Source organism: Petaurus breviceps, unplaced genomic scaffold (assembly GCF_028583685.1).
Source record: "Petaurus breviceps papuanus isolate PSGF00001 unplaced genomic scaffold, PetGlider_PUasm1.0 90734, whole genome shotgun sequence".
Lineage (NCBI taxonomy): Eukaryota > Metazoa > Chordata > Mammalia > Diprotodontia > Petauridae > Petaurus > Petaurus breviceps.
In genome coordinates this window covers 10,739,523-10,746,037 of record NW_027187327.1, presented here as the reverse complement: position 1 = coordinate 10,746,037, position 6,515 = coordinate 10,739,523, and positions in this window count along the sequence as shown.

The following is a 6,515-nucleotide window of genomic DNA, read 5'->3' as shown; positions in this document are numbered from 1 at the left end:
GAGATAGTTTGTGAAACAATACATTCAGGGATGTGTTTCAAAGAGCCTTGGCTTCTCTTTATCATTTTGTCATGGACCTATTAGCCATGAATCTTTCTAATCCTCCTTTAGTATTTAATGTTTTATATATGTACTGCATCTTGAGGTAAAGAATATCATGAGTTTAATACTCACTATATATCATAGGAATTCCTTTTATTCATTCTATCAAGCTTCGACAAGTAGTGTCTTAGTTCTTCTAGTCTGGGATTTGATGAATAAGTTCATATTCACCCTATTCTTACCCTTCACATATTTTATAAATACCCTCTTAATCATCTTTCTCCTTGGTTTTTGTCTTTCCAGACCAGAGTCCTATTACATGATTCTCTTAGGGCACCTAACTCCTTTTACTCCCACCCCACCCCCCATTTCCTTTTGCTATTTCAGTTGCCTTTCTCTGGAATTTCTCCAGCTTCCCCATGTCCTTTTTGAGAGGCCTCCTCAAACAGTATATAGTATTCCATTGGCAGACATACCATGGATTTGTACAAGGATAAAACAAAATTTTCTCTTTATCCTCCCTGACAATGTTGAGTATTACATGGAACACTTAGAGGCACTACATAGTGTATTTTCTCCTGAAATACCTTTTCTGTGTAATAATTAATAACATAGATCTCATCATCTTATAAGTTGAGTTTTAGTTGTCCATGTTTTCCATTCCCCACACTGATAGTTCCAATACTATCTCCTCAAAGGTTCCATTAAAGTCTCCCTCTCATACCTCAATATGGTGTGGGCATGAAGCTGACTTCATAAAGGCTGTTTGCCAAACAGGGTATGAACCTGTCCTCCAAAGAGCTGCCTAGCCAAAGACAGACAGACTCATCTCTATAAAGTTGGTTGCTAGGGAATGAATTTTGGGAGGGAGACATTGCATCTCATGAAGGCCGGCCAAAAATCAAAGAGAGGTTGGCAAAGGGCATATCCACACAGATGAAAAACATATCTTGGTATAATATAAGGCAATTGTGGATAGTGGATAGGTGGCATAGTGGAGTCTGGGCTTGGAGTCAGGGAGACCCGAATTCAAATCTAGCCTCAAATATTTATTAGTTGTGTGACCCTTGGCAAATCACAACACCTGTTTGCCTCAGTTTCCTCATCTGCAAAATAGGGAGATTAATAGTACCTACCTTGCAGAGTTGCTGAGAGGATCAAATTAGATAATAATTGTAAAGCACTTAGCACAATGCCTGACATATAGTAAGTGCTATTCGTTATGTAGTAGAAATAGTAATAGAATTAGTAGAAGCAGCAGCAGCAGCAGCAGTAGTAGTAGTAGTAGTAGTAGTAAGTAGTAGTAGTAGTAGTAGTAGTAGTAGTAGTAGTAGTAGCAGTAGTAGTAGTGGTGGGGTGGTGGTGGTGGTGGTGGTGGTGGTAGAAGTAATAGTGGAAGGAGGAGAAGGAGGAAGAGGAAGAGGAGGAGGAGGAGGAGGAGATGGCTAGACTTGGAGGAAGGAAAATTTGAGTTCAAATCCCACTTCAGATATTTAGTAGTTGTGTAATCCTAGGTAAATCACTTACTTCACTTACCTTATCTGTAAAATTGCCATAATAGTACTTCCTACCTCATGGAATATCATCAAGATCAAACAAAATACTGCATAAAAGATTTTGTAGGCTAAATTAAAGTACTATATGTGCTATATAATTCAAGTGTTTCATTGTACAAGAGCTTTATCTTATTCTGACTCAAAATGAAGCATTTTTTTCCTACTTCTGAGCCCTCATAAGATTTTATAAAATCTTCCTACAGTTCAGCTTCAATAAGCATGGAATTTTGTTATCTGAAAGAGCTTTGTGTCATTCTCATATATTACTACTTCTGTGTGAGATTCCTCTTCTAAATAACATAGAAAATTGCTAAATAAAACTGGTTCCTGAAGGACTTCATTCAGTATTAATTATTCATCATTGAGGAACTCCTCATCTCTCCTTACTCTTTGTTTCTTGTGTCTTAGTCTTTTTCTTAATCAGGACAAAAAGAAACAACTAAAAAAGGACTCATTTTTTTAATAGTCTTTGATTTTTAATATAGCCAAAGGATCAGCAATACAGAGTTAGAAAGTTCTTTAGAGGTCATTTAGTCCAAATCCTCCATTTTACAGATAAGGAAACAGACTCAAAGAGATTAAGTAACTTGCTCAAGACTACAAATATAGTGAACAGCGGAGCTTAAATTTGAACCCAGGTCATCTGACATCCATATCCCTTACAGTGAATAGTAGAATGATTTCCTCTTGTCCACATACTATCCACTCAAAGAAATCGCATTCTCTTGCATGTGATTTGTCTGATGAGCAATACTGTCTTTAGATCCAGCTTACTTACACATTTATGGATCTTATCTTTTATTATATTAGCTCATCTGATGAAGAAGATTCAATGTCTTATTCAAAGCTTGCTTATATACCTCATGTAGGTCTAGGGCTCTAACTGATATTGTTAGTCCTCCAGGGTAATAGCTGTTTATAATGACAGGTCATATATTTATCAATGACAGGTTCCAGATGTCCTTGATGCTAGAGTTTCTTCAAAATTCTCCCAGTCCCACTTATTCATTTGTATCAAGTTTTTCAATTAGGGACAGACTATTGTGGCATTCTTTGATTTAGAAGCTCTGTTTCAATTGAAACTGTGTGTTCTAGTAAAAAAAAAAAAAAGAGTGCTGGATTTGGAGGTAGACAACCGGAGTTTGAACCTGAACTCTTCCACTTGCTACCTATCTTATCTTGGACAAATTATTTCACCTCTCTAGGCTTTATTTTCCTCGTCTATAAAATGAAGAAGTTGATCTAAATGGTCATTCTCAATTTTGAATCTGAGATCCAGTAAAGATAATGTCACCTTCGAATCTTCCCCATAATGACACACTGACCAGCACAAGATTTCACCACCTGAAAAATGTCCAAGAATTTTCCTTGAAAAAAGGACTCAAACACACCTAATATGGTACTGTGAAGTTGTTGCATTGCAAAGAAAAGTAAATTGGCATGATACAAATTGATTTGTGAGATATAGTGTGTGTGTATTTTTCTGTTATCTTTAAAAGGAAACAGAATGAACGACACTAGAAATAATATTCTCTATTAAAGCATCTTATCAGGCAAGAAAATTGAAGAACGTTTGCTACAGATGGAAGGGGTTCATATTCATGCCCCAAAAATGTTATTATTGCTTAGTCTGTGTGGGATTTACATAACATTAGCAAGAGACAGGGTGTTTCCTTGCACCCCAGGGCTTTACATGTAAATGCAAGCCCACATAATCTCCCTTCATACATCCACTTTATTTAAGTCTCCTGTTTGGAATCGCCCATTCCACACCCAAACTTTCACAGAGAGAGATCTATAGCTTAAAGGGCTATCTTTGTAGGTAATCAGGTGTGTAAGATTGTTGTACAGGCAGAGACAAGGAGCTGTGCCAAAGTCATTCGTTCTTCTTTAGGTATATACCCTGCCTATTTTGGAATCCTTGTCTTCAAGCCTTGTTTGATTTGACTGCTGGGAAATAAGCTGACATGGCTGAGAAAAAGAAATTAAAAAAGTCACCATCAGAAAAGAATGAGACACTTGGCAGCTTCAGTTTGAAATTATCCTGTTTTCTGGCTAGGACTCCATCCTGTAATCTATACAGTAAATGCTTTTTTCTTTTTCTTTTTTTTTTTTTTTTGCAGGGGAGGTCGGGAGGCAGGACAACTGAGATTAAGTGACTTGCCCAAGGTCACATTGCTAGTAAGTGTTAAATGTCGGAGGTCACATTTGAACTCAGATCCTTCTGACTCTAGGGCCAGTGCTCTATTCACTGTACCACCTGTAGTAAATGCTGAATTCATGGTTGATCAAATCACTATTCCCACTAGATTCAAGCTAAACCTAACCCCCCACCCTGACCTATCTGACATTGGAATAAATGATAACTTCAACTTAGAACCATTCCATTGAGTCATGAAACCGTAGCTGACCAACTGCATGAAAGAAAGATCTAGGTAAGCTCCCTAAAGAAAGCTAACAACTCATATGATTACAGAATCTTAGAATCAGAAGGCATCTCAGACATCATCTAATTTAACCTATATCTGAACAAGAATCCTCACTACCAGGAGTCATCTAGCCTTGATTTCCACTTAATGAGGAAGTTTTCTTGAGGCAGCCCCTTCTAATTTTAGATAGTTCTAATTATTAGGAAGATTCCGCCCCCTTTATATCAAGTCTAAATTTGTCTCTTTAGAACTTCTATCCATTTTTATTAGTTCTTCCTTTTAGAGCAAATTCTCAATTCTTCTATGTGACAGCCCTTCAAATACTTTAAGACAGCTATTTCTCAGTGTCACATGCACACACACACAGTCTTTTCTTCAGTTTAAACATAGGATTGCCTTCACCTGACTGTCATACAGCATGACCTTAAGGACCTACCCCATCCATGTTTCCTTCCTCTAGATGTTCTCAAAAACATATGACCAAATTTTATTTTTGACTGGACCTATGATTTCATGAATAGAGAGTATACCCATCAAGGAAAATCCCTTTGCCTATGTATATCTTTCTTCCCCCTATTCTGCAACTTAAAGCCTTAGAGAGTGTAGTGAAACATGTTGAGGGTCACATAGTCAGTTGGTGTCAGAGGTGGAAATTAAATCCATATATTCCAGACTTAAAGGTTAGTTCTCTACTCACTACTGCACCACTTCTCATAGAATTAGGTTTTGGGATGCAAAAACTTTCACTGGCTCTTCTCAAATTCAACTATAGTTTCTCATTAGGTATTAGTACAAGCAGATGACCTCAGTAACCAAATGGATATTTGCACAGTACCCTGTAGGATAAATGACACTTTTTACCCTCATAAGTGTAGGTTATTTAAGAGTAGTAGGGCCAGGGGTCCCTGAAGACTGTTTTAAAGGGAAGGCTTCATTCCTTCAGCTTGCAATCTGACCCTAGGTGCCAGGTCAAGACCAAAACTAGAGTAGTGTCATATTTTTTATTTTGATTAGCATTTTTATTGCAGCCTTATTTCCTTTAGACTTGAACTAATTTCTTTCAGGTTAAGGGCATATGAACCTTCTGTCATAGACCAGTGTATCATTTATTAAAAATTGACTGAAATACTTGAACAGAATTTAAAATGGGTCATACATCAAACTTCTTTTCCTTCCTAAAAAAAATCTAAGCTTTTAAAGTTTGCTGGTTGGTATGGAAACAAGTCAAAATGTTTATGTCACAGGGAGGAAAGTAACTTCTGTGTAATTTAAAAGTGAACTGAAAATAAGGACGAGAGATTTGTAGTAGTATGACTAAAAATATATGACTTGTCGATGGTAAAAAAAAATAATAACAAAAATAATAATTTAAACTAAACAAAATAAAATCTATAAAAGGAAAAAATAAAGAGCTCTAACAAGGGAGAAAGGGATATATAATTCCCTTGTTTTTGAACCACTATAATTTTCCCACCCATTTTTAGCTCAAATCAACTTATTCCTCTATAAACCCTTCAAAGTTTACAGGAATACAACTTACCATTATTTTTGTCGGGAAGTATGTATTTATTCTAGAACTTATTAAAGGATACAATGGGTTTGGTATAAAAGTTACTTTCTATTCAGGAAAGGTAATTTTATTCAGCTACTCTTTCTCCCTGAAACTACAGAATTATAATCACAAAAGTCAAACTTCACACTAATCTAATACATGTCATCCAGGGGATTCAAATCCATTCCTGTTAGTCTGCAAGTGAGAGCAGAGGGTTTAATTACTGGTAAGCTGAAAAAGCAAAGCAGAAGATAAGCTGAAGAAGTGTGTTTCTTTTGCTTTTTGAATTTTTAAAATAAACACTTTGTTGATGCTTGTTTAAAACAATGTGTACTCCATTCTGCACCTGCAATCCACCACTTTTCTGTTGATGTGCTTAAAGAAACATTTCAAAAACCTCCAGAATGTAGAGAATCAGGGGTGAGTGGGAAAAATCCATGCATCAGACCATTTTGCATGCTGCAGTCAGAGACTCCATATTCTGTCTAGGGAACAGAGCTTTGGATACAGATAGATATTAGTTATAAAAATAATGGTGGCAAAATGCAGAAGTCCCTGAAGTAGTAAGATTAATATTTCCTGATGTGGACATGTATCACCACGACATTGGTTGTTTCTCATAGTGTACAATGAAGATGTTAACTTCTGTTCCCAACAATCTTGGTTCCCATGACTGTTAGAATCTGATTTGGGGTTCTTAGCTTATTCTGTAATAATCATAAGGCAGCAGGAAATCTAAAGCAACTCTGAAAGACATGTTCACATTACAATAGTCAAAAAATGACAACACTGAGAATTAGAAAATGTCAGTGGGTCTCTTCAAATCCTATATGTAGCATAGAGAGAAAACCAGAGACTTTTGTTGTTGTTTTTAAAGATTCTGATACACACACACACACACACACACACACACACACACACACACACACACACACA